General features: G+C 41.9%; 1 protein-coding gene across 3 annotated transcripts in view; it reads left to right on the top strand.

The window, feature by feature from the left end:
- Positions 1-25,270, top strand: part of Pax3 (paired box 3) — a 90,100-nt gene that overhangs the window by 4,693 nt on the left and 60,137 nt on the right. The gene's annotated exons all lie outside the window — the stretch shown is intronic.

Below are 25,270 nucleotides of genomic sequence, written 5' to 3'. Positions count from 1 at the left end.
TTTTTCGTTTGTTTTAAATTGGTTTTGAAGCATGATGGGGTTTAACTTGATGTGTCTGGGTTTCAATCAAAGGGGGCTTGAGTCCTTAGTCCTTAGTGTTGCACCCTCTGTCCCTCAGGGGTGCGGACCACCCACTCCATGTTGGTTGTAGCCTGTCAGCACCTAGAGAAAATCTCCCCCTAGGGGAGCAAGAAGGCAGCCTGCTTCCCCTTTACCTGCTTGAGCTTTAAAATTACTCACAGAAAGGAAGGAAAGAAGCAAGAATGCAAGCAAACCTTGGGAGGTGAACTAGGAAAGATCGCTGCAGCAGGAGTGGGACCCTGAGTCTTCCTTTGCAGATCCTGGCATCTCTTCAAACTCACAAATGGTCCAGAGTCGCCAGGTGTCCTGCCTACTCCTAGAGTTCCCTGGTCTGGGTCTCAGACTTTATTGGGCTGGAGTTGAGTTTTGTAATTGCTCTGGAGTGGCACAAAGCTCTATAGCAGGCTTGAAGGAGTCACCCACTTTGATTATCTGGGTCCATGCTTTCACCAGGGTGGTGTCCAGGTTGGAACTGTGGGTCAGGAGGCTGGTCATTTCTTTTACCTTCATTGTCCACCCCTGGGTGCACTGGCTGTTCTTCCAGAGCAGCTGCTTTACAAAGCAATGTGAAATCCACACTCAAGGAAGCACTTGGATATTACAAACCCAAGTGTCTGATTTAAGGGATAAACAGAGGCATAGATATTCTGAGGCACACTGCAATCAAGAAAAGGTACCCCAAACTACAGGAGGTTAAGCAGGGAAAAAACAGATTGCTGCCCCCCCTCCCTTTACAGCTGGGGCCTCACATGAACTCAGTCTAAGTTCTTCGTTTTTGGAGGAGTGTTTTTTTGCCCAGGTCGATTAGAAGACACACACCTCTTTATCCCAGTCATATGTTCAGCATAGAGGCGCTGGGGTGGGAAGAAAGTGAGGAGTGGAGGAGTCAGTTAACTCCAAACCAAACATTCTCTTGAGGCAGTGGAGAGGAGAGCCCTGAGTTGTTGGAGCCCAGAGAGCTGGGCCCATGGCTTTGCTACTTGTTGCTAGAGGCAGCAGCCAGGCAGATCAGCCGCTCCCTCACAGCACAGGCAACTCAGGCCCAGGAGACAAAACGTCCCAAATGAGCTGGTCAAACATTTGTACAACTTTTCCAGCTTTTACAATGAAGGCCTTCTCTACACAATCTACACTTGGAGATGAACTTGGGAGACAAAGCCCGGAGAGTCCATTGAAACTCACACTTTAGCTTGGCCCAGACAAAGCTCCAACTCGGAGCAGCTTGATGTGAACAAAGGAAGGCAACCTTTTTATAATTCAAGGAGAAAAGAAGAGAAAACAGCTCCACAAAGGGCCCAGAATAGACATTATGGGCTTGCAATGAGGGATGAATTATTCAATGAGCCCCAATAGCTGCTGCGCCAGGAAGTTTTATGGACTCTCCAGCGTGGAAAAAGTGGCCATTTCACCTACAAAATGTTTCTAGTCTTTTGGGCTGTCTAGCTGGGCCGGCTGCCATTCAAGGGCAATTGCTACCATTTTTAAAATCAGAGTATTTTCCCCATTGAGGGCTGTGCGGATGAAAACACACACACACACACACACACACACACACACACACACACACACACAGTCAGGCTGAAACCTAAATTTAATTTGGGGTTGTCAAGGAAGATGCAAAGTCAGTCTCCTCAGAGCCTCCAGCTCCCTTTCCGGATGAGCCCTGGAGGGCAAGAGGGGCCCAGAGAAGGGAGAATTAGATGTAGTTTGAAGTCTAAAAACCTCAAAAATTCCCCTCTGTTGTTTGGGCATCCAAAGTCTCAGGCTGCCCCTCTTGTAAAATAGAATGAATGTCAAGAAAAGGCTTCTAGCGCCTTGCGGGAGGGGGCAGGGAAAAGCGGCGGAGGAGGGACTTTGGGGTGTCCTGACCACTGCGGTGTGCTCTCGCCGGATGTTCCAGCCCGGGGTAGGCCTGGTGGGTGCTGCCAGGACTGATTTTTCGTGGGACATCTTTAACCCGGGGTCTGCTCGGCAGACACTAAGACACGGGGAAAGAGGTACCCTGAAAGAGGTCAGGACTACCGCTTTCTTCTTTCCAGGGTCTTGCCCTTTCTCCTAGATGGTCCCCTTTGCCTTCCCAACTTTCCCTTTTCTCTCGCCCTGTCCTAAAGCAGCGCAGAGTGCGGACCTGAGGCGCTCTGGCCGGGGCGGCCTGGCGCGCACTGGGAGCTGGGTCCATCCTTCCAGCTTCTTCGCCCGAGGGAACGAAGAGGGTTGGGTGGCTCGGGAACACCCAACTCCCCCGCCCGCGCCCCTGGCCGACACTGAGATGGGAGCAGGCGCAACCGGGGGAGCCAAGCTCCGGCCCAGGCCTCGGGGGCTGTGAGCACGGCCTGCGCTGCGGCCACTCAATGGGCGCCTCTGTCCTCCCCCGGCGCGGCGGAGCGGGCCCGCGGGCGCCGCCACAATGGGCTGTGCCCCCACTCCTGCGCCCTGCGCCAAAGCGCCGCGCCGCGCCGCCCCCTCCCCTTCGCTCCGGCCGGCTCGAAGCTTAGCTCGCCGGGCTGCAGCCGACTCAATTGCCTCCTTTATGTCCTTCTCACTTTCATCTAGACACAGCCCGCCTCCCCCTTCTTCTCCTCTTTTTTTCCCTCCCTTGCCTGAGGCTCACATTAGTGAAATTTCTGCAACCTCCCCCCATTTTTTTTCTTATTTTAAAGAAAGCCCTTAACACAAAAGCGGTGACTAATCAATAGAAACTGCTCCTTCATTATCTCCTTCTCCTCCTCTTCCTCCTCTCCTCCTCCTCCCCTCCTCCCCTCCTCCTCCTCTTCCTCCTCCACCTCCTCCTCCTCCTTCTCCAGCAGGGTGACGCTTTTCCTGTTTGTGAGTTTTGGGCAACATTTTTGCTTTGTGCCGTAATGGAATTAGAGGACAGATGAGGACTGTAAATGGACACGCGACTGCAAGACTCTCGCTTAAATATTTAGATGCAACGTTACAATTACTGACTTGTTGTAGCGGCTTTGAAGTGGCAGTTCGGGAGTGCAAGGGGAAAGAGGCCAGATTGCCAAATTGATGTTTTGATTGGGACTGGAGATACACTTTCCTAGGACTCCCCCCTCCCTTTTAAGAATCACAAGCGAGCATGGGAGGTTTGTAACAATTTCAAAGATTAAGCTCAGAGGCTTCGAGTGTAGGTTGATTGAGGTCTTCTATTCCTTTCGTACTTTCGTATCTCCCCCCTCCAATTGATGTTGGTAAAAAAGAGAGTTTTTTTTTTTTAAGTTAAATTTGAGAAAGTAAAAGTGACAAAAGCTTTGCTGGAGCCCCTGTTTTGTTTGTAAGCTTGTGATCTTAACGGATTAAAATTAACGAAGACAAACGACTTCCGATTTTTAAAAAGATATAAACCAATTAAAACCGCAGAAAGTGTTCTAAATTCGTCTGAATACTTCACTTCCCGTGGATGCCCAAAAAGAGCACTTTTATCAGGGAGGGAGTGCTGTAATCCAGAGAAAAGCAGGGCCACTACTTTGCCCCAGTTAGCAAGGAACAGCATTTTGGCGTAAGGCTGGGACGCAAGGCGGAGGACTAACTTTCCCACAGATTAAAATAATGAGGCGTGGGATCACAGGTTTGTGGGATCCGAACCTTTATTAAAGGGGACAGTCCACCCTCTCCAAGTCCATTTGTCAGGATCAGGAATTTGACCTCAATACCCTTTCTAATCATTAAGGTACAATTTATATTTGCTGAATACCTTACAAAACTCAACCAGAAAATCCTGCCCACTTAAAAATGTACTGGAGATTTAAGAACTTGCATTAAATTAGAACACCACGCGGTGTCCTTTTTGTCAATCTAGGGGCAAGGTTTTCCCTGCTGGAACAGTGTGAGAGGAGACAGCAGAGTTCGGCTGGTAGCCTTTTCTTTTTGGTGCCTCCTTTGACTTGGTTGACCGCGGTACGCTTACTTTCTAGCCTTATTGAAAACATGCCGATTTTCTAATTAATGCTTGAAATCGTATGTTTATTTTGGGGTTTGATGTGATTGTTGATAGCACCGGAACGGGAGGAATGGGCTTCCAGTGTGTAATAATTACTGAAGGGTCATTTAGGAGTCCCCAGGGCTGAGCAATAAAACCCACCCGGGCGGCGAGGCGGAACCAGTAAGTGCGCGCTTCAGGCGAGTGGAATACACCGATCAATCACGTGGATAGAGCGTGGCCACTAAATCTGGATGGTTTCAACCTCCACAAACACGTATATTTTGAGGACAAAGCAAAAATCTTTCCTTACCCTCAGATTCAGTGTTTAAATTTCGCTTATGCAAATGGCCAATAAAAGTCCAAACAGCAGCAGCACCCGGTGTGAGAGCGAGTTCCGCCTGGACCCGTTAAGTTCGGCGAGATTCTAGGACACATAATTTATTTATGCGGGTAAATAAAGATTAAGGAATCATTAAGAATGTACATATATAACTAACGAGACACTAAAAGGCAATTAAGCAGTCAGTTTAATGTCTTATCTCACTGGCTGCTCTGGGGTTGTTTTACAACTAGGAATTAAAATCTGAAAAGGAAGTTTTCAGCAGCTCTGGCCAAATATTGATTAAGTAGCTGTTTGTTGATACCATTGTTACGCATTAAAAGGCTGGGAGCGAGGCCCCTCAGTGGCCATCTTCTATTGTGAGGGATTCTTAACCACAGAGATCAAAGCAGGATCATTTCAATTTATCTGTCTTGGAAAATCCTCCTTTTCCTCTGAAACCTCTAAGGAGGAATTGACCAAATTCTCTTTAAGAAATAGGAACTGAAACCAGTTACAAGTCGTTGGCTTGTAGGGAAGACTCATGGGGTGTTTTTAATTATCCTATGGTGATTTCTTGTTTAGAACTGAGGCTAAGATGGTGATTTTTTTTTTTTTTTTTTTTTTGGTTAAATCGATTCTTAGTTTGAGGTGGAAGGCATCGGAGTTTCTATCTGCCTGTTGCTAAATTTCTATATAAGGACGTTTCTCTAAAGTTGTCTTCCAAGCTGGACAGACATGGAGAAAAGATGTCAGATTTTTATTGTAAAACTAGGTGGAGAAATGATTAAACACGCAGGAACCTAGAAGTTATATTGGCTACATCTTTCTACATGTGTTTCTGTAATTTTTGTGTTTATAGTTGGTTAGATGATTCTCTGGTATATTTTAAACTCCCTATAATGTAGGACTAGATATGTGTTTGTTTGTGTGTATAGTATGTGCATCATTGGAGTTTATTTATATACTGGTCACTAAGAATTATGCTGGCACTAAATTATATCCAGTTGCACAAAGTCAAGATTTATTTGCCCCATGAATTGCACTTTCTAAAGTCATCAGAATCTGAGGTGCACTGTAGTCTCCCAGTTCACGTTCAACTGTTGAGAGCCAGGAGTAATGCTGCCCTGAATCATTTTGTGACATTCCTGGCTGTTGATTTTTAGCTGAACTATTAGACTTTTGTTTGTTTATTTAAGAACTCAGTAGATTTGCATTGCTTTTTCCTTTATTATGAGGGTAAAATTCTTGCAAGGACTCTTGAAAATGTCATCTCTGTGCTTAATTTGTAAATTCCAACAAATCACTCTAAGGATGGAAAATTTATGCCAGATTCAAACTTTGGATATTCAACTGTGCATCATGAATCTGTCTGTGTACGGTTCTTTTTTTTTAATGCCCTTCTCTGTGCATCTCAGTTCTAAATAAATTGTAGTTTTTTTTAAATTAGTGTTTACTCTTGTTTACTCTTGAACAAGATGAATCTTGATACGAAAACCAGAATATTAGTAAATATTCTGATGTGTTTTCTATTATAACCCCCCAATTAATTAATAATCATCTATGTTTAGATGATATATAATGTTTAGTACTGATCATTGCAGTGTAGAACAACAGCCTGAGGTAGATTAAGCTAGAGGAGTGAAAAACCAGCTCAGATCTGATATGGTTCCCCTGTCCTGGGTGCAGATACAGAATTAGAGAGTCCTTTTTTTTTTTTTTTTTTTTTACATGCACATGCATACTTTATATAATATGGGGTTAAAATGACTTTTCTCCCTTGAGTGTTAGCCTATGCGTTCCTCTACTGCCAGGGAGACAGCAGTTGGGCCTGATCTTAGCACCCAGACAAAATTGCTGACCCAAGAACTGGCTGCCTCCAGTGGGGGAGCAGTGATCTTGAAGGGTGCTGAGAAAGTGAAAAGGAACTTCAGACCTTGCCATTCCCCTAGAAGATGAACACCAGAGTGGGGACAGAGTCACCTTATGGCTGTCCCCTGCCTTGTGGGAAAAGATATTTTTGCCTTATTCACACCAGCAGAGTAGAAGACGCACAATTCATCTGTTAGTTCTGCTACCCTCGCGTGTCAGGTCAAGCACTGAGTTCCAGTAATGGGAGTTTCAACTGGAATCAGAGCATCTCTCTTCTAAGAAATCTTCTTTCAAATTATCTGTGCTGGGATTGCATTTTGAACTAAGGAGAGTATATATAATTTCTAGTTCTTGGTCGGGACATGCATAGTTATCAAAATTCCTGTTAGCATTGTAAAACATCTGTTTAAGTGAGAAGAGTTACAAAGTTTACCACTGTCCAAGAGGTAATTGTTGAGGACAATTGAGTAGGTTTTTACGAAGTATTACTTACCCACAATGCCTCATTTTCTTTCTTTCTTTCTTTCTTTTTTCTTGCTAAAAACTAACAAAAGACCAACAGATAATTTCTTCTATGGAAACGGATACTTCTGTTTTAAAAATATATTGTATTTTAATAAAGAGTATCAGTGTAAGTTTTAGAATTTGCTTTGGTGCCCTTTCCTCCTAAAAAGGAAAATCTTAAGAAAACGTTTTTACCTTGAACTTTACATATAACATTTTAAATTTTGCTGCAGGATTTTACATAAAGTGAAATAGAATAAAACACCTCTTTTGGTGTAAGGTGACTTGATCAAAGTTGTCTGAATTTTATGTCCTCTTCTTTTGGTGGCAATTGAGAAATGACCTCCCCTAGTAAGACAGATTAGAATATATGACAGTATCAAAATAGTTATGTGTTTGTAAATCCTTAAACTTATTCAGTACTTTTTTGACTGGGCTTTCTTATGTATTCTTAACTGACTAGTGTTACTGCCTTCCTTTTATTCTTTCTCTTTTTGGTACTGAGGACTGAATCCAGACCCTTGCACATGCTAGGCAAGCGAGTCTATCACTGGGCTCCCTCCCCAGCTCTATAACAGTATATTAATGTCAACTCTTGATTCTAAGAGCTAATTCCCCAATCTTCCTGGACCTAATTCAACAGATTCCATTTAAAAGTAGCTTCTCGGGCTGGGGTTGTGAGGTAGAGGGCTCGCCTAGCTTGTGTGGGGCACTGGGTTCGATCCTCAGCACCATATAAGGTAAAATAAAGACATTGTGTTTACCTATAACTAAAAAATAAATATTAAAAAAGTAGCTGATCAAAGTGCCTTGCAAAAAAGGAAGGGAGACTCGTCTTGGCTGACCGAGACAAGATGGAGGGAAAAGAACTACGATTAAGTTTCAGCATTTAACAACCTATAGGATCATATTGAGAATTCAAATAGTATAGTTTTATGTAGAATTAAATGCACTTAAAATATTTTTATAATCAGTTATATGAATCTCTGGAAACAACTACAGTAAGTGGATTTGGTCTTATGTCATTAGATGGGCACTATAGGTTAAGTTAAGGTAGTATAGTTAAGGAAAGAAAGTTAATTTCTGTGCAATTTGTATTGCAACTTGAAATTGGTTTAGTTTACTGTGTACTTGCATAATTAACACTGATATGATCACATACATATTTACATTTTTAACAAAATATATGTTTGTGTTTTGTGATTTTTATAGACATGCAGATACCTTTTAAAGTACAGCTACCATAGCCCTCTCTTCCTCCTTTTTCCTAGTGTAGACATGGGGTCTGTTTTCCAAATATATTTTTGTTTTTATATTTGTTCACTTTTATGCTATTCATTTATTTTTGGGCTGTGGATGGAACCCAGGGCCTTGTACATGCTTGGTATGTATTTCTACACCATGAGCTATAAACCATAGCCTCATTGTTTTTTAAGTACAATGTTAAAATATATTATCATGATTAAGAAAATTATGTCCAAAGGGTAGGTGCATGTGTGGGTATGTGTCTCAGTTATGATTGTCGAGCTTAACTTGAACTAAAGAAAATTAATTGGCCTGATTTATTCTATTATAATAAAAGCAATAGGTTTCATTTTCTGAATCCACACATTTGACTGTTTTCCTGATTGAAGGTCACTAGAGCAATGAGTTTCACCTGTTCTGATTTAAACACATTCCAAAGTACATCTTTTCTTGCCTTGTAAGTGCATGGTACCTAAGGCAAAAGTGACTTGTTCTTGCATCACAGCATTGCTCTGAAATTGAGACCAAGCACCTTTCAGGTGTGACCTCTTGAACTTCAGTTTTGACATCTGTAAGATGGGTACATCATATCAACTTCCCAGAGTTCTGTCATAATAACATGAGAAAACGCGTTGCATGTTACGTGCAAATTACACCTACCCTAGCAAAACTCAAAGTCTTGGGTGTGGTGGGGGATTCTCTGAACTCCCTGAAAGTGAGGAGCCTATAAACTAACAGATGGGCTCTGCCCAAGGGCAGATAAGAGCTTAATTCAGGGCTTAGCAGCAACAATGAGGACCAAGAGTGCTTGTGCATGCGCAGGCGCACGCGCGCGCGCGCACACACACACACACACACACACACAACCACAAAGTCCACTTTTACCATACCAAAAAAATTAAGTTTATAAACTACTGTGCAATGTAAAAGACTTTATTGACTTTAATGAGTATGAAAAACAATAAAATTCTAAAATCTTTCACAGAGATGGAAAGGGATATTTCATAATTATTTTTCCTCCTGGCCTATCAAGATTGCTTTTCTCTTTTAGACAAACTTGGCTTTTGCAAAACTTCTTCAAGTTAAACTTTTCTTTGGGTTTCATGCTCCCCGCCACCCCCCGAATCAAAGTTTTGACAAGTTGCTTTTTTGAAAATGGATCTCACAATTTTCTTCCTGAAACTCCTTCATTTTGTGACATCTTCCTTGTCCTCCCCCCCTGGCCTGCAATTTCTCATTACATCTATACCCTCTTGAGCCTGCTTCGTGGTTCTTAAATGCCTTCAGAGTTCTGCACGTGAGATTGCGTGCATTCTCCATTCTTTGTGCATGATTCTTCTTAATTCCCTTTCCTTTAAAACTGCAGCTCAGAAATTTTAAGGAAACTTTCCAAAATAGCATTCTTTAAACCAGTGGGCAAATTTCAATGACTTTTCGATTTAGATTCCCTCCATTCGGTCCCCCCCCCCCCGCCCCTGAAAGTTGGGAGCGCTTGTGTTATTGGGGCACAACGTGAGAAGAAAATAGCCTGCTGGGTAGGCTCTTGGGGCTGGAGTGCTCCTGCCCCCATCTTTCTCCTTCAGGAGCAGCCTGACAGTACAGCCACTGGCTGCAAGAAGGTTGTTTTCTTATCCCCACATGCACTGGGCTGACCGGTCTCCGAAATAGGTCAGGCTGGGGCACAGCCAGTTTATGCAGCTGTTGCGGCTTAGGCGTCACAGCAGGCAGCCAGGGCTCCTTGGCCTGCCGGCCCCCAGTGAACTGATAAAAATTCACTGCCAAGCATGGAACCTTCCTCTGGACAGTCCAGGCCCCCTGAAGGCTTTGAGATGCAAGGGGACTCCTGGATTATGTGAGCCAAACCTCAGCCTCCAAAGGGAAGTGTTCTTTTATTCTAAGGATTGTATTCTTTCATCGACCCTAACACTCAAGTGCAATATATTCTTTGTCAGGATTTATTTTTTTTCAAATCCTTTATTTTTGAGCGAATAGAATATTCACTTTATACAAAGTTCATAAGATATAAATGAATATGCAATGATAAGTTTCTTTCCACTTTTGTCCAGGAGCTTGTCTTTCTGGAGACTGTCTGCGTAATCTTGCAATTATATCTCTCTTTCCCTTTCTCCTCTCATTAAAAACAAAACAAAAATCCCCCCAAACAGAACAACAACAAAACAAAACAAATCCCCAAATCTCTTGAGCTGAGGGTGTGGCTCAGTGGCAAAGCACTTGCCTAACTGTTCAGGGCTTTGCTTTCTTTGCCCGGCACCCACTCCCTACAAATAAATAATAATAATAATAATAATAATAATAATAATAATAATAATAATTTCTTTCCTCCTTTTGCAGAAAAGATAAAGTAGATAAAATATTTTGCATATGATTGCATTTTTTTGATACTGGGGAAAGAATCCACAGACACCTGACCTCTAAGCTACATCCCCAATCCTTTTTATATTTTTTGTTTTGAGACAGCATCTTGCTAAGTTGCTGAGGCTGGCCTTGAACTCCTTGCATCCTCCTGCCTCTGCTTCCCAAGGCACTGGGATTATAGGCATGTGCCGGCACCCAGGTTTTTACTGCTTTTTATTTTTTATTTTTGGTGCTGGGGATCGAACCTAGGGCCTTGTGCATGCAAGGCAAGCACTCTACCAACAGAGCTATATCCCCTTTACTGCTTTTTTGAAACTTTAAATTACATCTCAGCAATTATACATTGTTCCTCCTCAGCCTTGCCTGTAGGTTGCATGGTATTCTATTGTTTGGGCAAACCATGATTTATTTCATAATGTTTATATTGTTTCCAATCTAACAGCACCATTTGGCACATTTGTGAGTTTATTTATAAAATAAGGGATGCCATTTGTAATATTGATAGTGTTGGTTGGATTTGGAGTCTTCATTGAGAACAAATGGTGGGGTAATTTAAAAGCTCAGAGCAAGAGCGTGTTTACCGACGGGTACTTGTGCTACAAAAACAGGATTTTTCTTTACGTACTATACTTAAGTAGGAGTTTTGATATCATTATTCAGACTTGTTTCACCAACAATGTCTGCCTTTTGGAAACTCCACCAATATTATAGTTTCTCCAAATGGTACATTTCCTACATCTAAGGAAAGATTTTTTCTTCTACTTATTGGTTCCTCTTTTATTCTTTTTTTGTTTACTGTTTATTTACTTTCAGCCTCATCAAGATTAGTGTATGCTATGCTTACTTAGTTTTTTGTAAATGTCAAAATTATGGAGAGTTTTCTAACAGTACAGAGGCAACTTATTCTGATTATTTAGTTAAAAAAGAAAAATTGTCATCCAGGGTCACCAAATTAAGTTTGAACTAGTAAGTAATAGAACATGGTTTTAAATTTCTGAATTTTTAGAAATGCTGAGCTGATGCTCTAGTGTTTTTTTGGGCTTGGTAATGGCTGATTTTTTAATGTTATAAATTTTTAGAGAAGACATATTCATTTTAGGGAGAATGTATCCATTCCCTTCTATGCACAAAAGACTTTTTATGTCTTCACATACCTTGCTTCCCTCAACTCATTTTGGCCTATTTTTCCCTTAAATCTGATGCTTGGGAATTCAGTTGTTGATCCCGCTTAGTACCTGGCTTACCTAAGCTGAGAGTCAGAGTCTGAAATGGGCCAGAAAGAACTGCTCTCCAACCATCTGAGAAAAACAAGACTCTCCAAACCTCCTGAGAAAATGGGAGATGTGGACGCCAATAAATATTACAAAAGAAATGTATCAAGTCATCCCTACTTGGGACTGGGCTGTTCAGAAATAGGAAAAAAAGTTAGGGGCTCAGGATTTCTTTTTGAACATCAAAATTTTAACTTTTTTTTTTTTTTAATGACAGAAAAACAAAAACAACTCTTCTTGCAGCAGATCCAGAACACCCAGCACACAGCCTGCCAGGGGAGGCAGGAGAGTGTTTCCCTAATGCTAGAAGTTTTGTGTGTGCTTAGCTGTGTGCCCTGGATTCCCTCCCTGCTTACCCCTCTGACTTGCTTATGGAAATCTAAAGGAGTCAGTTAGGGGATGTAAACAGGCCTGGCGTTAAGTGCATCTGCAAAGAGCTGAGAAGAATCAAAAGCAGCTTTTCTCTCTCTCCCCCAGCTCTGTGCGTAATTTGGATTGAATCAGCCCCATAATTTGTGGCATCTGATTACTACCTGTAAATGTATACAGCTCTGCACATAGGGAGAAAGGTCTAAGGAGGGTTAATCCTGACGAAGAAAATTTTGATTTGTTTGCCATGTTGCTGTGAGGTTCTCAACAGAAATTTAGGCCATGCAAAATAAGTCGCTTCCGGTTTGTGAGCACAACACATCGACACATCCTCACGTTGCTGTTATCCAGACAGGTACAGGGCAATGGCAAGCACAGCCATTCTCCAGGGAACTGGATAATGTCAGTGAACAGGTGTTTTGTTGGCAGAGATACCCCTTGGCTTCTGATTTGTAAACTTATTCTTCTTTAAAATTTCATCCAGGAGAAATGCTCTAATTTTCCATTCCATGATTCCCAAGTAGATGGGACCTCGGAGTCAGGAATCATTGGCTATGGAAAGTTTTGGGCCTTCTCACATCCTCTTGGACTGTTTCTAAAGGGGGCTGGGAATCCGTTTCAGGAAGTGCAGCAAATAAATGGAGGTCTCCTCCGGTGCCTCTGGGGGACTAGTGATCTGTCAGGGCAAAATGGGACTTGGGAACCTGTCCAGAGTGGAAACGTTCCAGGTGGTAGATTTGCTTGGATTTTAAGCAGACAGGGCACATCTGTGGCAAGTGGATGCACAACACATATTTATCAGAGGGCAGTAAGTAGAAAGGCAACTTCTATAGTTACTTCCTGGAAGCCAGTGTCAGCTTGTGGTCACTAGACCTGCCAAGCTCTGAATTCTTGCTGAGTTTTTGTCTGGTAGAAGGCAAATGGCAGACTTAGGTCAGAAACTGCAAAGAGTCAGACTTCCGTGTGCAGGGGCTAGAGGGATGCCTGGGTATTGGGCAAGTCTCTCCAGACAGAGAATGAGCTCAAGGTCTAGGCCAGGATGGAAAAACAAGACCTGATTTATCTGGGATTCAGTTTCTGGACTCTTCTCAATGAACTTTTCAGAACTTGGCATCTCTGTGTCTTCTCCTCAATTCTGGACAGTGTCAGCAGATCTTGTGTGTTCTTGAATAAATGGCCAGTTGATAATTGGGTTGTAAAAGTCTCATAAGTGGTCAGTAGGGTGTAAGGGAATACAGCTCTTGTGAAGGTCAGGGAAGGGACTCATTATCGGCACATCCTTGTTCCACGTTGTCTGTCCCTTTTAAGAAAATTGAAACTGAGCCATTGCACAATTCTTCTATTTCTAATGGGGTGCCAGCATATACCTTAGTCAGATAAGGAGTAATTTCTTTATTTTAAAATACAAATGACATACAGAACTGAATTTGGTCTGAATCTTTGTTGGCTAGCTTTCGTCATTTTATTGAATTACTGTAATTTAATGTTACTAGTTTTAACATTTTTTTCCCCCTGAAATGAATCCTTTCTATTTCTTTTTAAAATGAAAACCCAAATTAAATTCATTAGAAAAGACAATGACTATCTTTCACATTGAAATTACTGGTACTTAGAAAATCCTTTTGGAAAAACTTTTTAGAAGAGGGGAAAAAAAAACCAAAAACGGTCACTCCTACTATTCTTTACAAGAAATGATGTTACCAAAGCAAGTTTAGCGTTTTTCACAGGCATGTTTAAAAGCACCCCTGCCCTCTAACTCTCCTCTCTAGGCATGTGGGCTGACCTTAGGTGGCAAGAGCAAAGCCAGTCTTGGGGTCCGGCTCCTCTCCTCCTCGCTACTGTGGCTTGACCATCTGCCTTGACCTCCCACCCCCGGGGTGCACCCTCACTCCGCACACCACAGGGACTTCCACTCAGCTCCACCTTGTTCACATGGAAACTCAACCAGTTCCACTCCCCAGAGGTGTTGGCACTTCCCAAAGGGGTCCTGGGACCTGACAGCTTTAGCATGGTGGAAAAGATCCCTGAGGATGGGATTTGGGTATGCACAGAGGAAAGCTTAAGGTGGGGGCAAGGAACAGGTTTCTGAAACCCCTCACGTCACATTGCAGCAGATTCTGTCTTCATTGTAAAGAGACCGGATTAATTCTGCTGTCAGGGCCCTCCTTGCTGCTGGACAAGACCTTCAGGGTCATGATTTCCCACTGAGCTCTCTGGGAAGAGGCAGGACCAGGCTGGGCCAAGAACATCCTCCATCACAGGTGAATTCTCCCCACCCCACTTCTTTGGGTTCGGGAAAGGCCTTGGCTTGTATCCTTTGGGCTCCTTGGTGAAGAGCAGGGCCAGAGAAGAACATGAAGGTCTTTCTGGCTCAGAGCCATAGACCAGAGGGCCCTGTGGGTCTCAACTTGTCTCAGAGCTCAGAGCTTCCCTAAGGGACCTCTAGAGCGCTGATCTAAGCTCTCACGCGTTCAGTGGCTCCAGGACAATTGTCAGAGGTCTTAATGAATGAAGCTGTCTTCCTCCAGAGGACTCTGGCCCCAGGAGCATCCATCGTAGATTCATTTGCTAGGAGGGCTTCTGGTGAGGGAAGACCAGGGGCTCCAATCCCCAAAGCCTCCTGGACTCTAGATTTTGGGGCCTTTGAGAACCTCATAAACATAGTGCTATGGAGAATGTAAGACCTGAACTCTCAGTGGCATGACTGGAATTGACTCCACCGCAGGTGGGGTTTGAGCACTATTTATTGGGGATTCCTAGGGGACCCCAAAGTTGGTACCTGGACGCAGTGGGTGCTTTATGACTATTAGGTTTATGACAGAGAATGCAAGAGTCTAGAAAGAGCCCACCACCTCTCTGGGAAGAGGTCGTTGTCACAAGCGGATTCACTGCAGAACTGGTGAACCTGTGGAATCACCCTGTGTGGTCTCTGGGCTCTGGGAGGGGCCCTGGCAATGTCTCTTATTTCATTAGATTTTTTGTAAATGTTGCCGAATGAAGATAAGCTGATACTCATTTCTCAAGAGGGACCCCCTACATTGTAAACCCTGCAGATCCCACAAAACCACATCTATCATCCTTGTTCAGCAGAGGTGGAGAGAGATGGAGCGTTTCTGTGGGTGGATTGGGATTCTGGCACAGCCTGGGCGAGAGCAAAATGGAAACAACTCCAATACTCAGTTATTCTCCATGTGTGTCTTGGATTTTAGAGTTTCCAGGGCGGCTCCTCCCTTTCTCTACTTTATCTTTTTTTACCGGGGGAGCCCAAGTCTGGGTCTGACAACTCACCTTTGTGGTCCTCAGTACTGTGAGTCATCCCTGACCCTTGCAGGGAGTCCCTGGCAGTGATCCTGGACTGACTCCTCCCAAGAAGATGAACACTCAAATCACTGCAGGAGGGCAGGTGGGAAAAACCCTTACTTTGGGGCAGGGGGCTTGATTTCCTCAGCTGTCAAGTTGGAATTAGGCGATTTTCAGCTTGTTTCTTGTAGGTCTCTGAAAATATGTCTGTGACCAGGTTACTTTTCCTCTCTGGACCTCATTTTCCCCTCCTCTGAAAAACAGAGGCATTGGGCAAGGTGAAGGCTGCATCTCACAGCTCTGGCAGGTGGTGGTGGCTGTGGCCGTGGCCTGTTGGCAGGCAGCCTCCAGGAGACAGTGGGACCTCCAGGCAGCCAGGCAATGGGCACAAGGCTGGAGAGGGCCTTTGGCCACTCAGTGTTTTTGGTGAGTGACTCCTGCTTTGCCTTGTCATTGGGGTGGGGGCAGATGATTTTGTCCTGGCAGGAGGAGGATGGGGCAGAGTTCTGCCGGGCATTGCTGTGTGGCGGTACAGGTATCTGCACGGCTCTGTCCCATCCACACAGGGAGTGCATGTTTTCTGGCTCTTCTTGTTAAGCCGTGGCTTCTGGAAGAGGCTGGGAGGGTCTGGGGTATTGTTTAGAGAACTTCCCCCCAACTTGCTTGCACCGGATTCTTTGTATGAGGGAAAAAACAAGTGCCTTTTGCAGAATGGGAACATTCCTCTTTGCAATCCTCGGCACCTCCGAGATTTCTTCCTATGCCCAGAGAAACCAAGCCAATGCCAGCGACTCTCTAGGCTGGAAGAGAGAAAGAGAATCAGATCGCGTGGTGCAGTCATGTCAGCTGATTCTAAGTCATCTCTTAATGAACTTCTGCCCTCCTGTCTCAACACATAGTAGTTGTCAGAAACTGAATCCAGCAAAGAAATTTTTTTTTAATTTTTCATTTGTTTGCCTCTAAGTTAAAAGACTTGCAGAAACACAAATTATTTAAAAAAAAAAAGCAAAAAAAATCTTGAGTTAATTAAAAATTTCTGCACAAAATAGAATTTTGGAAAAAACTTGTGCAGATTAGACGAGATCATTTTAAATCTGAAAACATATTTTGTTTTGAGGACTTTGCTATAAAACATTTTAGAACTTGGAAGCAAGTGAGAAGTATTTTTTGTCACTGAAAACAATTTGAGGCAAATGTCATAGCCTAACAAGAGGACATTTTATTAACCTCCCTCCACTCATTTACTATTGTATGCTTGTGGAAAAAAATTATTTCAAGAGTTGACATCTACAACATGTTGACTTTCAAAGTATATATTCTAAAAACAGAATGATTCATTCAAATATTTCCATCCTTGGTTGCAATGACTGGATGATAAAGTTAACAATATAAAATGAATTCTGAAAACGTTTTTTGTTTGAGGAATTTCTAGAGCACATACTATATCCAAATTAACACTTGCCTGTATTTTTTTTTTACTTTATTAAAATACTGAATTTACTTTACATGTTTGTTTCTGTCTTCCCAATGTGGCATATTTGTACAATGCACATTTTTTTTTAATATATCTGAAACTTATATCTCAAACTTTGTTGTAGTTTTATCTTAAGTAGGTTCATGGAAACACATGTAAGCAAATATTACTATAAAATATTTACTAATCATTTAAAATAAAGGCTGAAAACTATAAAATGAGAACATTAGAAAGAGAAACTAGACCTCTTAGACCTCTTATACACTCAGAACAATAAGCACTACTGTTTACCATATGAAAGAGTTTATTTCTATTTTTCTTAGTGATTATCCTGTACTTGGATCAAATACATTGCAATTTGAACTTTGAATTGCAAATTAAAATTTTTATTTGATAAGAGAGAGAGGCAGTACTTGACCTCTAGATTGAAGAAGAAATCTGATCTTAGCCACTTTTAGCCAACATTAGATTTTTTTGTTGTTGTTGAGTAACTCCATACAAATCAAAACAATCCAAATTATCAAGTCCCCTTTCCGTATCCATAGGCAAACCTCTGACTTATACTGCACATGAATTGGGTTGCAACAGGTTGTAAGAAGTTAAATTTGTGAGAGTTATGGCATAAATTTGTTTAGTATAGTTTGAATAGCAAGATAACCGTGTAACTTTTAAAACAGCAGGCATTTATAATGCTTGGCCAAGTTTAGGGTGGCAAGCAGTTTTCAATCCGAGTATTTGATTTCCTTGACTTATTTTTTCCCCCATGTTTTCTTAGGGAAGTGCTAGTTGAGATTTGAAGAAGAGTTGTTATTCTGTTTAACTATATAAAAACATTAAAACATTTTAGGGAATGCAAAAATACATATGCTTCAGGTTAAAATATTGAGACAACTTGGATATTTTAATAACATTTCCACTCTAAAGTAGTGAAAGCAGACTTTAAAAAAAAAAAAAAGAACTTCCCTTATGCAGGAGGTTAGTTTGCTGATTAAAGTAATTTGAACACTTTGGAAGAACACTAACTCCACAGTGGTGAGACATTTACTGTTTTCCACTGTGCTATGAAAAGAGGTGTTCCATTTATAGGCAGAGTGCTATTCTGATTATTTTTTGCAAATTTTCAAAGAGATTTTAAAGTTAATGTGAACATAAATACAATACTCACTAAAGTAGTTGAAATCCACAAATTCTTGAAGTGAAACAGTAAAACGATGTTCTAAGAAGATGAATATACATTTCACCAAAATTACTTAGATTGATAATGCTTCAAGACTTTGTTATAGAATTCATTTTGGATGTTTGAGATTAAAACTTTCCCTTTAGGATTTGGAGAAAATGACACTGTTGCTCTCTGAGAGGAGAGGCATCAGCAGAGCAGGGCCCTGTGTTGTGGAGGGTACTTACTCCTAAACTTTCTTCAAAATCTGAGCATTCTGTGTATTTTATTTCACAGTCTTTTGTGAATGAGATTTTTCACATTAGGATTAAAAAGCAATTTCTCAAGGAACCAAATAAATACCAAGCACCAGATTCACTTGTAGGACAGATTGCAATTTGTATCTACTTTTTGTTCGAGTGGTAGGGGTTTCGTAATGAATATGAGTCGGGAGTGAATTTTAAAAATTAAAGTTGAATATAATAAGTTATAGTGTAGTTGAATTTTTATTTGATTATAGTACCCAGATCTGTCAAATTACCTAAAGAGAACAATGAGAAAAAAAAAGAAAATAATCCAGAGATGCTACAACTATAAAACAACCGTCCTGATAAGCCATGTGCATATGTAAATACAGACTGAATATTAATTTTACCAGACCTCGTTGACTTAAGGGCTAGGATGTATCAGGAGCTGATTTTTGGCATTCCTTCATTTTTTTTCCATTCTTTTGTTCACTTGACACACAGCTTTTATACCCTGGCTTTGCGGGAACCCCTGGCACCATCTCTGAACAATCTGTTCAGAGAGGAGAGGGTTCCTCCAACCAGCAGCCAGAGTTTTAATTAAATACTGTCCATCCTGCCTACCTCAAGCAGCTGAAGAAATAGCTGTTGGCGGAAAGGTACCAATGAACTTATGTTTTCTGGTGTTAATAGGGCAAGGAACCTTCTTGGTGGATTAAAAAAAAAAAAAAACCCACACAGCAAAATCATGTGGTTATTATTATTTTTGAAGTTAAGATGAATCACAATGCTACAGCCCTGTCCTGAGCCGCTAGACTCCATATCATGTTGTAAAGGACATGTAGGTTGAAGAAATTATTTTGTTTATTAATTCTGGTTACATGTCCTGCTAGGCTGGCTTGAAGAGAAAGGAAAGAAAGGTGTAACTTTAAGCGCGCACTGATTTGTTCTTATTACATAACAAAAGTCTATTTCTTTATCATGTTATCATTCAGTTAATAAAAATTAGCAACAATAACAGCATCAACTTTAAAACCCCTCAAAGTCCAGGGGATTTTCTTTCACAATGAACATGAATACTGTTCAGAAATACAAACAGTCAAAGGATAACTTTAGGTCTGAAAGAGAAACCTGGCGAGGGTAATTGAATAAGCCTGGGTCCCCTGACTGTGTCATGGTGAGGGCACTCAACATGTCATAATTAGGTTTATTGAGGGCCATTCCAACAATCTGCTTCTATTCTTCCTGCCTTATTGTCCACAGCTAGGCAAATAGCCAAGGGACAAAAGGAATCAAGTGCTGACAAAACATGAAAGAGGAAAAAGATTTAGCTGCTTTTATCAAAGAAACTGAGAAGGACTTTGTGTAAATAAAATAAGTGACTGGCCATCCTGCATTTGGGCAATGCCGTTTTCATTAGAATTAATTCTTGACATATTGGAAGAGTTCCAAGGGAAGGATTTCTACTTCTGACAAGTTTAATTTGTAAATTAAAAACAGTTGGTTAAACATGAGCCTCCATCAACAAAACTTAACCAAAGCCATACACGGGGAAGACCTAAGCAGGTGAAAGAGAGAATTACTTTGAAAACAAAGTCTTCCCCCAAATTATGCAAATTCTTATTACTTCATAACAAATGTTACCCCTGGAAGCTTACAGCAGTGTGTCTGCTCCTAGAGGTTTGTTTAGACCGCATTTTCTTCCCCTTTAAGCCTCTTTAGTTGACATAACACTCACTCCAGGCTTGGGCAGCCCGTTGGTGCTTGCAGGAAGTGACAGAAGATTAGAGTAGCTACGCTTAGATTTTCAAGAAGTGAGTCTGATCCAACTCCTGCAAACTTCAGGATAACTCGCTCCACCATTTTTTTTTTTTTTTTTTTATGAAAGGCCAGAGCTTCTTCTATTCCTGGTGGTGATGAACCCTGGGGCTCACTATGCAGATCCTGGGTCAGTGTTGCCTGGTAGGACAGAGGCCTGTGACAAGCAGAAAGTGAAAACCTTCAGCAGAGAGGTGTGGTTGGCGTCTGGGCCAGGCTTGCCTCAGAAATCTCTTAATAAAACAGCGACTTGGGAAGGTGAAACTTGTTTCTTGTTTCAGTCTTGCAGGTTGCAGGTTAAGCCTTAGAGAGAGGTGGTTCACATGGAGCTGAATTTCAGAAGTACCTTTCCAAGCTGTGAAGTGTTGAATGATTTGTCCTTGGGGAGTTATCCCTTTTACTTGGATATCAAATGCCCGAAGGTTTATTGAGAGTTATATAGAAAATAAGACAGGTATGACTTGGGTGGCTTTGGTGACTATGCTATGTAGATTTAAAAACCTTAAAATCCATTTCTTCATCTGACATCAGGGCCTATTGTCTTGAAATTAAAATGAAACCAAGAAAAAAAATTTTTTTTCTCAACTACAGAATCATAATTACACCAGAAAGTGGGTATGAAAAACACTTTAAAAAATGTGAGGCCCTAGACAAATGCAAGATGTCATCATAATCAGCAGCAGCGGCCTTATCATCAGCCTCTCCATGGCTGCTATATTTGGGATGCAGTCTATCAATGACTGTTTCTATGAGCATAGCATCCCGGGAAGCATTGAAATATGTGATCCAAACACTTTTATTGTGTCTCATTAAGCTGGATTTGCAGTGTCTTGAAGTTTATTCCACTTGTGGATTTGGGTAAAGAAACCACAGAACTTAGGACTGCCAAATTTAGTTCTGCATCAGATATAACTGGCTTTATGAAAGTTTTTGGGGTTGAGACTTTGGTCTTGTCCTAGTTCACCCTCTGACTAGGAGTGCAACCAGGGAAAGGTCACTATCCATTTTCAGCTGGATTTCCCCTTGCGTGGAGATGGCAGCATTTGCTCCGTTGCCACAAGTGGATTATTGTGACCACAGACACATTAGAAGCTCTGAGCCAATATAAAGTGTTGTTTACTTGTAATCTGCTGATTACTTTTGTGCTCATTGAAACAAGGTTTGGCCACTGATGAATCTGCCTTCTTGCTTTCTCAGAGTGCAGTGTAACAAGGACTGAGGGAATCTTCCTGTGATCAGTTCGAAATATCCTGAATTAACTCTGTCTCCAGGACATATGGGAATCTCACTGCTGGGGTGACATTGCTTTATTGCAAAGCAGCACACTGGGGCATAGCTAGTGGAAAACGGGTATGAGAGAAACTGCTTTTAGGGGTCTGGGTTTGGGCAAAATAAGTCTTTTGATTTCCACATTGTTCTGATGCCTGTTGGCTCATGTCACAAGATTGGAAGGCCCAGCAGGGCAGGAAGGAGTTTCTCTGGAAGGAATTGGAGATTTATGCAGATTGGCCGACGCTGACATTTATTTGCTGCCCTTTCCTCACTCTATTTTGGCAACTCTGAGCCAGATGGACAAGCTCATGGAAAATAAGGCCAGTGAGGAAAAGATGCCTTTGATTTCCCCAGAGATAAGGGATACCACTCTTTCTCTCTCTTTTAACACAGCATTGGCAATTTTACGTGCCCAAATTTAAAGCTGGCACTTCACTTTTGGATACTGGTTGAAACATCTGAACAAGGACCTTCCTTGTACATCATGGAAGGAACATAAGCTCTGTTTTCCAAGGAATCCAGGGGAGGAACAAAGGTCCAGGCGATGGTCTGAATGTTATGTCCACCAGAGGCCAGCCATGCAGTTTGTAGCTGGTCACCCGGGATGCTAGTCAGAACTGTAGCTAAGAGGATAATTCACCAGGACTGAATTCCTTCCTTAATCACCAACGTCTCTCACAGGAGAAGGAGGGACAGGGGAAGGCTGGATTACTATTTCACTCTGTAATCACTGATGATTTGAACTGTATTTTACCTTACGTTGACCTCTGGTGCCATGGGTTTGCACATGCGTGCTGTGGTTGCAGCTCCTGTGTTATGAGGGAGGGGATGATGAAGACAGTGACCTTAAATGATGATTTCTGTGGGAGAAATGGAAAATATGACCCAAGGTAGAAGGGTAGGTAGGTAGATAGAAGGCAGAAGACAAGACAGATGAAGTTTAGACTTATGCTAAATTCTCTGCATTAAAGGATCAAATGTCAATAATGTAAGAACAAATATTCTTATCAAAAGTCACTAATTCTTGAGAATTGGGACTTTTTTTTTTTTTGAAAAGTTACATTCCCCCCCCCCCCTACACTTTGAAGTCATAACATTTTCCCTCTGTGTTACCCATGGCCCAGAATTTCAGAATATACGTTCTCTCAGGCTCAATGTTGAACTCTGTCCTTGGAATTTCAATGTTGAAATATGGGATTAAAAATGGTGAATGGATTTGCTAATTAAGTGCAGCTTTTTTCTTTCTTCTTTCTGAATGGAAGTGGGAGAGGAGGATGTGCAGCTCACGAATTTGGCCTTATTATTTATTTTCTGTTGTCCCTGTTTGTAGACTCTCTCTCTCTTTTTTTTTTTATTTGTTTACTCTTGTTTGTTTGCACTGATCACTACTTAAGGAAAAGTCCTCTCAGGCCAGCCTCCTCTTCACCAAGCCTTTAGCCACGGTGACCACTCAGGCATAAAAACGTGCTTATCTGCAAATGAATGGCAGCTCTTTGCTTCATTAAAGCCCCTTTCTCTTTTGGCACTCGCATTGTGACCCTTTGATATTAATTCAAAGGGCAATTAAAGAATGCGGCCCATCTTTGAAGTAAGGCATTCAGGGCAAGGGTAGGGACGAACCTGGGCCTCTGATGGACTGCTCGCATTCAACAGGCCTTTTCAAGGCAGTTTGAAGTGAGTCAAAGAAAATGGGCAGGAGAAGGTCAAAGAGAAAAAAGGGGCTAAAGAAACAGTCTGTATTTGTTCGGAGTATTAGCCAAGCAAACTGCAAATAGCAACAAAATGAAACAGTTAATAGAGCAGCCAGACACAGCCATGTCAATCACTTAACTTGAACAGCATTAGGCTACCAAGGCTCCTTCACCGTGTTACCTAATTATCTTGGGAAAGGCAGTAACTGGAAGTAATGGTATTGTATTTCTTTCTGCTTACTGCCCAGAAAAGGTGATAAATACTCACTGCTCCGTAATTATGCAACATATATACATAAAGGAGTAGGAGGGGGTGGGAGGGCACTGGGGAGCGCAGAGGCTGCATTGAAGTTGAGTTCCTAGTCGAAGGTCTGAATATGGCACAAATATGGCATTTGCAAACATCAGCGTGCTGGAGAATCGCTTAACTCGTTTCATCTGGAGCTGCCTGAACTATGTGCATGGTCTGTCCTAGAACAACCCTTAAAGACAAACACGTTCACCCATCCAGGGAAGTTCCTTTTTGGGGAAAAAAAATCTGAGCCCTCAAGAACTGTCTCCACTTACTACGAAAGACTTGGCGAGCACCCCCTCGACTCCCCCCCCCTCCCCCAGTGGAAAAGAGAAGACTCAGAGTGTAGTCGGAAATTCAGCTCTTAGCTTTCCCCATTGTGCCTGGCTTATTGAAACGCCCTTGGGGAGAGGCGGCTGGAAAGTCTCCTGGTGACAGAGCAGCCAGTGCATATGTGACCCTGGGGGCGGGGGTGGGAAGTAGGGCAGGGGCCTGATTGGAGAGCCCACCGGTTTCTATTAGTGTGGTTAGGATGTCATTATAGGAAACAAAAGAACAGCATCAGCGAAGCCCTTCTTGGAAAGTGTGAGCAAACTGATTTTGGGAACTGATTTCCAGATTCCGCCAGGGGCGTGTGGGTAAGACAGGGGGCAAAAACCCCAAACAAATATCCTGCAGATAGGTCGAATGTGTCTCTGCCAGGCAAAGTGGGGCTGGCTTTTAAAGAGGCCCTGGCGGACTCTGTTCGGATTACTTGCAACAAGGCTGTTACAGATTTTTGTTTGATGCTGTGTTTGTGCATAATGGGTTTTGTTTGGAGGAACGGTTATAGATCTGAAGGATCTGTTATGCAGCTTTTGGACATACTGTTCCAGAATGTAGCTATTAATATAAAAGTTACTGCCTCTATAAAATGACCATTACTGAACCGTTTTAACACACTAATCTTACACTAGTGCTTGAAATTTTCTTTTTCTTAAAAAATAATTTTGATTTTAGGGTCACTAAAATGAATTGGCTATAAAACCATGAAAACAAATTATATGACTTTTGTAACATATTAGCAATTTCAGCTTTTTCTTTTCTTTCTTTCTTTCTTTTTTTTTTTTTAGTAGAGCCAACCAATAATTATTTTTCTCTTATCCATTTTGGTGCTAAGACAACAATGGTTAGGAGGTTAGGAAATGCTACTGTCACAGAAACAGTTAATAGAGCTGTAGGTGCTTAACTCAACAGGAATCCACAATGTGACACTGCACATTTCCTTAGGTGTCTTGGGAGAAAAGTACTGCAAAGTACCCCCAATAATAGTAAGAACTCAATTAAACAATAAATTGTAAAATGAGGCAGTTCAGGTAATTGAAATTGTATAAGCTGGGACATTCTCAGGAAGAGTAACCATGGAAATTTCCATTTTTAGAAAGAGGACAGTTTTTTATGGTAATTTTTAAAAAATGGTTTTATTTTAGTTTTCAACATATCTAGCTCTCTTGGGTGGCCCTGCTACCATCTTTTTGCCATGCTGAGGACCCAGCTCAGGTCTTGTGTGTGCCAGGCAAGTGCTCTGCCTTTAAGCCATACTCCCAGAACCCTCTTTTAAAATATAATTGAAAGACCTAATATTTGGAAAGATTAGGACGTGTCCATCATCTTAGAGGATATATACATCATCTTGAAGTATATATTTTAAAAGTATTTTTTAGTTGCTAATGGACCTTTATTATTATCTACTTATATGCGGTGCTGAGAATCGAACCCAGTGCCTCACACATACTAGGCACGTGCTCTACCACTGAGCCCCAACTCCAGCCACGAAGACTGAAATATTGAAGTACTTTGTGGGCCACAGTTGACTAAGCAGGAAGGAAGAGCTGGAGCATTTTTCTTTTAATCAGGTGTCTTCTGCTTCTCCCTCCTGGGCAATCTGCAAATGTCTACCAATTTTTCCCCTTCTAGTCTTCTTTCATACTTATTTTCCCATATAAGCCAAAATGATTTTTGCAAGGAGTGAAGGTTGGGAAATGGGAGTAAGCAAGAACCCTTGGGTTCCTTTC

This window comes from Urocitellus parryii, chromosome 1, assembly GCF_045843805.1.
Source record: "Urocitellus parryii isolate mUroPar1 chromosome 1, mUroPar1.hap1, whole genome shotgun sequence".
Classification (NCBI taxonomy): Eukaryota; Metazoa; Chordata; class Mammalia; order Rodentia; family Sciuridae; genus Urocitellus; species Urocitellus parryii.
This window is presented reverse-complemented; position numbering and strand designations above follow the sequence as displayed.